This window comes from Gymnoscopelus microlampas (assembly GCF_963454915.1).
Source record: "Gymnoscopelus microlampas genome assembly, chromosome: 17".
Taxonomy (NCBI): Eukaryota; Metazoa; Chordata; class Actinopteri; order Myctophiformes; family Myctophidae; genus Gymnoscopelus; species Gymnoscopelus microlampas.
In genome coordinates, this window is record NC_139954.1 from 35333767 (window position 1) to 35341314 (window position 7548).

At 43.8% G+C, this 7548-nt stretch overlaps 1 protein-coding gene across 3 annotated transcripts in view; it reads right to left on the reverse strand.

Annotated features, from left to right (window-relative positions):
* Positions 1–7548, reverse strand: part of LOC311064148 (hyccin 2) — a 52894-nt gene that overhangs the window by 44507 nt on the left and 839 nt on the right. The gene's annotated exons all lie outside the window — the stretch shown is intronic.

The following is a 7548-nucleotide window of genomic DNA, read 5'->3' on the forward strand; positions in this document are numbered from 1 at the left end:
CAGAGTACCCGTTGTACCCGTCTGTGTCTTTTTTGTGGCCATATATGGAGATCCAATATGTCATCAGTATATGCCCATATATGGGCATGCTGCTGTTATGCCCATATAAGGAGATCTTTGTATCTGTCAGTCCTTGTCCCTTTTATGCCCATATGTGGAGATTCCTGATGTCTTCAGTATATGCCCATATATGGGCATGCCCCTTTTGTGGCCATATATGGAGCTGACTCGTGGTTTGTTTATGGTTACGTTGTCATAGTGACGTGGCCGTGGTTTGTTTATGTTGTCATAGTGACATGGCCGCGGTTTGTTTACATTGTCATAGTGACATGGCCGTGGTTTGTTTGTGGCTGAGTCAGAATGACGTATGTTGTCATAGTTACGTGGCCGTGGTTTGTTTATGGCTGATACTGTGTACAAGAACGCTACGCACACCAAAGTCCTTATGGTGGTGCGGGCCAACGGCATAATAAACTAAATAGTGGTCTTCAAGAGACAAGAAGGTGGCCGCACACACTGGTAGCCAAAGTGCCAATATTTTATTATCGGACGCAGAGTAAACAAACCAAGGTTTTGGCAGGTACTCAATATCTGTAAACTCATGAGGGCTGAAAAAGGCGACATGTTCTGAAATCAACTGTCCAGGGCATGGCTTGAATATCTACCCAGGCAAATTGTATAGCAGCAGAAGTAAATATGAAAATGCTTAGAGTTATCTCTCTACATTTATTATTATACACATGTGTGTGTGTGTGTGTGTGTGTGTGTGTGTGTGTGTGAAATTGGCAGCCCCTCTCAGTGTTGTTAGCATGAGAGTGCCTTCTTCCTCATCCGGTCTTCTCTCTTGTATGCAAATGACATGTGTGTGCCGAGGAACATTTCAGAAATTAATTAATTTCATGACAATCACAACTTTTGATTAATACCATATTGTGTCCTCTTGGAGGTAAGGACTGATGACTGACTGTTAACGACATAAGTAAGTCATGCTTTACTAATAAGTTTATGCTATGCATAATATAATTTAATGTCAAGTAAGCCTTGCGCAAAATGCACTGCAGGGCTTGAAATTGCGACAGTTTTGGTCATGTATGCTCCACAAAATGTCTCTGTGTGACATAAAAATATTATTGGGAGCATTTGTGTGAGTGCAAATTATTGTTGTAGTGTGACCATAGGGTGAGACTAAGACAGGGCATTGAGTGAACCAAAACAAGTGCTCCTATTCCCCTGCCATTCAGAAAAAAATCTAAAATGTTTGCCTGCCTTGTGAGTTGAAAGTAGGCACTCTGGTGCTATGTAGCAAAGAGAATCCCATACGTCCCAGCTATCTAGGCTCCACAATTTCCACTGCCCCCCGAGTTTCATAATGGGTATTAAATCAAATTGCATCCTACAGCCTCAAAAAAACAACAATAGACATTTTGGCTTAGTGCATCCCACTGCAGCAGGCTGAATGGAAATTAAGCTTGTTGGTCAGTGATGGTCTGCTGCTGGCAACAACTGCAGGCTCATTAATGAGCATTGGGAGGGAATGACTGGGTTTTTCTTTCTAATTTGAAAATATTTTGTATTAGTTTCTCATGTTAAGGCATTTATCCTAGCCGATAAGGTCTGGGTTACAACTTGAAATAACCTTGTATTTATTATTTATTAAGCCTGTACCAGGGAACAAAATGAACACCAGTCAACCAAAACAAAACAAAAATGTTAAAAGGTCTGATAGTAATCATTGCTATAGAGTGTTTGTTCAGTAATAGGGGGCTCGCCGTCTCTCAAACTCTTTAATAAACCAAAAAAAACATTTTCAGGTGGGGTTGCCAATTTTAGCCAATCAGGAGAGAGTACCCATTTATCCGCTTGAATTTTACAGTGTTCCGAGTTCCAATTTTGTCTGCACATGTTTTGTGTCATCACTTCCAATTTCCCTTGTTTAATCTGTATCCTGTGTGAGTTCTCTCTCCTGGTTGGATAAAATTGGTATCCCGACATGAAAATGCATTTTCTATTTACTAAAGAGCTGGAGAGACAGGGAGACTCCTATTACTTAACAAACACTCTAAAGCAATGAGTACTATCATAATATAGAGATATTTAACTTATTGTATCCCTGGCTTGGACCATGTTGAAAATGGTCCCTTACCCTCAATCCCCATACAATATCCCCTCACCAGCCTAGGGACATTACCACCGAGGGCTTACCTAAAATCCAAGAATATCCCAGCCATGCTATCGTAATAACACAAGCCTTGCTATTCTACAAAAAGCCATAGCTGATATTTTTCACAGGGCTTGTTTCGGCAAGAGCCTACACACTTTCCTTTCACGTAGGCTCCATCAACATATCACAACACATTATTGGCAATAACTTAAAAAGGCTCCTGGGCTCGAATCGACTGGCATGTGTTCAAGTTAAGGCAGCAGGCAGGCGTAGAGTCGTGACTGGCACACAGAGCAGAAGAACAAGCAAAGCAAAAAAGAACTGGAAAAGAAAGGGGACTCAAAGAGGAGGAAAACCTGATATCTCAGGTTAGAAACATTGCCAATCCCACCATGCTCAACTTCCTGGTGTATTGTGAGACAGTGTAAAACGATAGAAAAGCCTGTGGGGTGGACACACACACACACACACACACACACACACACACACACACACACACACACACACACACACACACACACACACACACACACACACACACACACACACACACACACACACACACACACACACACACACAGTATGAGGCTGACGTCCATTGTGCTTGGGTCAACAGCAGGATGTCATTTCCTCCCGTTAAGGAGCCACAGTTGGTCCTGTCAGAAGAGAGACCAGGCTTTTGAATCAAAATGCACCGCAGCAGTGAGTGTGGTACATGCTTCTAATCAGCATTGCTTTTTCCGCATCAAGTCCAGCTTGCTTTTGCGAGCAGACAAGGGACGGACGGGAGGGAAACAAAACAAAAAACAAACATGTCAATATGGACGTAGCGAAAAGAAAAACACTGTCAGCTCAAGAGACTCCCATAACTAAACAGAAATGTCTTCCATAGTCTTCTTAAAAAGAAAACAAAGGCAGGCAAACTTAGCCTCTAACTAATAATAAGCACCCTATCCTGCAGCACACATATGTACACACAGTCAGTTTAACACAAACAAAAAACGGATCACAGTCCAGGGTCCAATGGAAATGGGAGCTTTGTCCCCAATGGGCAGAGGGCCTGTGTGTCGTTGTCGGCATGCCCTGCTTGTCAATAACACAGATCATGTTCAGTCGATACTACAGCGGCTACTCTGGGCTTTACAGTTTTCCATTAAACTGATTGAATCGCAGTGCCACCACCCATTTCAGTTCTTTCCCCATCAACCTGACGAGGAACTGATTTGAGATGTTTCCATTATCTAGCCACCACTACCAGTTTTCACTCTTTAGGGCTTCATCAAATAGGAACATTACCATGTCTGTCCAGCACAGGGTAGTGGATTAACAATTTAAGCCTCTAACATGGCATGTTATCGACTAGGGATACATTGCAACGATAGCACTCTCTCTTGACGTCTGCAGTCAGTCATATAGGACGACAGCCTGTGGGCACAATGAAATATTGTCAGAAATTGATAGAGTTGAACGATGAGAATAAAGCCTTTTTCCTCCCCTGGGGCGACATATTCACAAGCATCGAGCCATGCCAAATCGGAGACAGTGGTGTGACCTTACATTCCAAAACACAGAGTCACAGGTGCAACTTGTCTTTCTTGTCAGTACAGTAGCAAAAAGAGCCCTGAAATAACATTTAATAGTAGGACTTGCGAGTCCCACATTAGGGAGCAAAAGTACTCAACCTCCTTATTAGAACTTCTCCCACGGTAGGACCACTGCGATATCTGGTTTGGCTGAGAGACAAGGCTTCTAGCAGAGAGGGAGGAGAGATAAGTGTATATCACCGAGATATCAGACACATCAATAGACCTCATACTTGGCAGTATACAGTGAGTCAGCACAGCATGAACCACTGCCATTCTCTCCGCATGACGGCCACATGTCAAGTTCGTGCTCAGCTTCCTGGCTGTCAGCACGGCACGCAACATTAACGACATGACCACCACTGACTGCCATGTTAAGCACAAGATTATCCCATTGAATGACTATTGAGTGAATGGGAACGCAACAATCAATTTAGGTGTGCAACAGTTGATCTAAATTCGATTGAATTGGTTATTAATCTTTTTTTATGACCATGTATTTTAATAAAATAATTGACTGTGGTGGGAAATTGTAAAATTGCTTTTTTTTTCTTTAAAATATTTCTATTTAACAAAGTAGCCGATCTACAAGCTCACAGTCACGATGTGACACATGATGTGACACGTTGTGAGCCTGCTACTCTGCAGTACAACAAAGTATTAAATAGGGCTTACAGTAGTTATTCAGACTTATATATATTAGTCAATATAAAATCTGTTGATATATAAAATATTTACAAATTATATTTTTGCTTCATTGCTTCTCAATTAATCAAAAAAGTAATGGAAAGAATAATCGCTAAGAATATAATCGATAGTTGTAGCCATAAATCAATTTATGAAATAGCATTCTACGGTAACGCTCGAGACTAGTCATGTTGGAGAACATCTAGGGGCCTGTGTTTTCACTTGGCCTGCGGAGAAACAACAACGACCACTGCAATCTCGATTATTTATTTGTTTTAACCCATTAAGACCTGAATCCGATTCTACAAATGTCTTCTAAATCCCAACAGTTTTCTGAAAAACGTATGTTTCTATATCAGTGGTGCTCAAAGTTTTTCATGTCAAGGACCCCCATCTCAAAATATGTTGTTCCAGGGATCCCCAGAAGCAAAGATTTGAGTTAAAAATGTTTGCATGAAAAGAATATAAATATATTAATTTGCACACATTTTCTCGATTTTTCAAAAATAGCAGATCTACAAGCTCATAGCGCGGCACTCGGTGCCGCGCTATGAGCTTGTAGATCTGCTATTTTTGAATAGCCAAAGTGTAAAATAATGTTTTTTAGCTCAAACACAGATGCGTCCCAGGTCTTAAAGGGTTAAATTGGGGGGCGGGTGGGGGGTCGGGGGGGGGGGGTGGATGGGATCACACTGCCTGTATGATCCTCAGCCTCTGTGGGTAGTGAGTCCAGTGGAGAACATAACAGTCCCCATTGCTAATCCATAGCAGGCTAATTACAGCTTTGATCCCTTAGGCTTGTGCGTCCCCCGTGGGCGGGGAGGCGGGGAGGCAGCAGTGGTTGGAGCAGGGTAGGGCAGGGCACACACACTGGGCCGTGCTGTGGTACAGCATGTTAAGGCTTAGTGCCGTCACAGTGTTGCACAGTATGTACAGTACAACAAACAGCAGCAGCAGCAGCAGCAGCTGAGATGTGAAACAACACTGCCATTTTTCCTCTATACATAATATGCAATGTCAACATGGAGGGAAAAACTGTGTGAACTGTGTGAGTTGAAGGAGCTATTAAGTCATCAACAAGTACCCTTCTAAAGCATCAGGCAATCAATGTAGCTAGAAATAGCATACTGCCCCACAACTGCAGCGACATAATAAAACAGTTGACAGGTTCTCCTGAAATGCTGAATTGCGTCTCTGAGAAATGGACTCCCAACTGAAGTCGCCCCAATCCTTTATTTTAGTGAATTCACTGACTCCACCATACTGGCTAACACAATTCAGAGCTGCTTGGCAAAGAACATAGGCAGGCACACACTGCTGGGGACCATACTTGAGAGCAGAATAAGCTGCAGGCCAAATGGCTTATCAATAACTGCTTGGAGCACACAGCCGGAGAGCTAGAAACAAGCAGAACCCTAGCATCCCTTTTCTGAGGAGAACTTTAGCCAAAAATAGCAAACAACGCTGTAGGTGTGTAGAGGGAAAAAAGAGAAGACCACCTAAACATTTTTTTTTAAATCTGAAACACAATTGTATATAGAGGGGGTCCCTGCTTCATCTCTCTCTCAGCTAGGGGGTCCTTGGCCAGAAAACGTTGAAGACCCCTGGTCTAGATTAAGTGGGAAACTGGAGTTTCTCTGTCTGAAATAGATGGCTGTTCTGAATCTGATGACAGACTATATAGTCCCCAAACACATGGCAGAGGAGCTGAGTGGAGGGAGGGAGAAGGAGAAGGAGGAGGAGAGGATCGTCAGGATGATTGAGAATGAGCAGCAGCAGATGGCATGGAATTATCTGGATATTCAGTACTAGCTCCATCTTTGCCCCCCCCCCCCCTCCTCCTCTTTGAGATTGGGAAGGTTCAAGGTTGGGAAGGTGCCTTTTCACAACAACAACACAACGTTTCTTGGCAATAGGCTCTATTCACAGCAGCCATATTATGAACACATGCACAGGTGTTACCAATGATACTAACGAAGGCTCTGTTCCATTCTGGTCAAACAGAGTCAGGGTGCTGATATTGTGCATGTTGACCCACTGGAAACACTCTGTTACACCAGTGGGTCTACAGTTGGGGTCCAGGGACCCTCATGGGCTTCCAAATGGCCCCTTACAGGTGTGTAACTCTTGAGAGTGTACAAATGGAACCAAATGGACCCGTAAGGGTCCATTTGGTTCCATTTGTACACTCAGAGTTATGGGGGTCGTGGAAACCACTGTGCTACACTAAATGGAACAGAGCCTTCATTAGTATCAATATGGTAACACCTGTGAAGGAAGTGATAATATGACTGCTGTGCATAGAGCCTATTATAAAAACACAAACAGAACCAGTAGCAAGAGAGATGTCCGCTATTCTACACGTCGTTTTATATATCTATCGACGTCTGTGCTGACTGAGCAAGGGGAAGAAGCACGTGAACAACATAAGCCACTGTGTGACTGTCGCTTTCCATGAATAACTGATCTACAATGCAGCTATAACAGCTTGTAGGTCAGTTATTTTGGGCAAGCGACACCCTTGTTGGTGCAAAAACGAAGCTATAGCAGCAAACATCGGTGCAGGAGGTCAAGTCACGGAGGAAGCCTGTGACACGTAACGTATTGGAAGCTTTGCTAGCCGCTAGCTTCGGCGTAGTTGCCCGATTCTGCGAGAGAAATGAGCAACCATGGTCTATGAAAACAACCAATGCACGGCTGCAACTAACCAATATTTACAAGCAACTTCAACCATATAAGTCGCTTATAATAAGCGGACATGGCAACACTGTGGACTAGCGTGTGTGTGTGTGTGTGTGTGTGTGTGTGTGTGTGTGTGTGTGTGTGTGTGTGTGTGTGTGTGTGTGTGTGTGTGTGTGTGTGTGTGTGTGTGTGTGTGTGCGCGCGCGTGTGTGCGTGTGTGTTGGCCGTTTAGCCGCAGCTCTATGGTGGCCGTTACCAGGCAGTCAGGCTCTGCTGGGCATCGTCCAGTTTCTCACCGTCACCGGTCAGTCACCCGGTGGCGACGTCGTGACTAGGCCGACACCGACATGATCTTCTTCAGCTGCTACCGCTGTCCACCTACCCGCTGATAACAACAACCCAACGCTTCCTCCTCCATCCGTTTAGCATCCATCC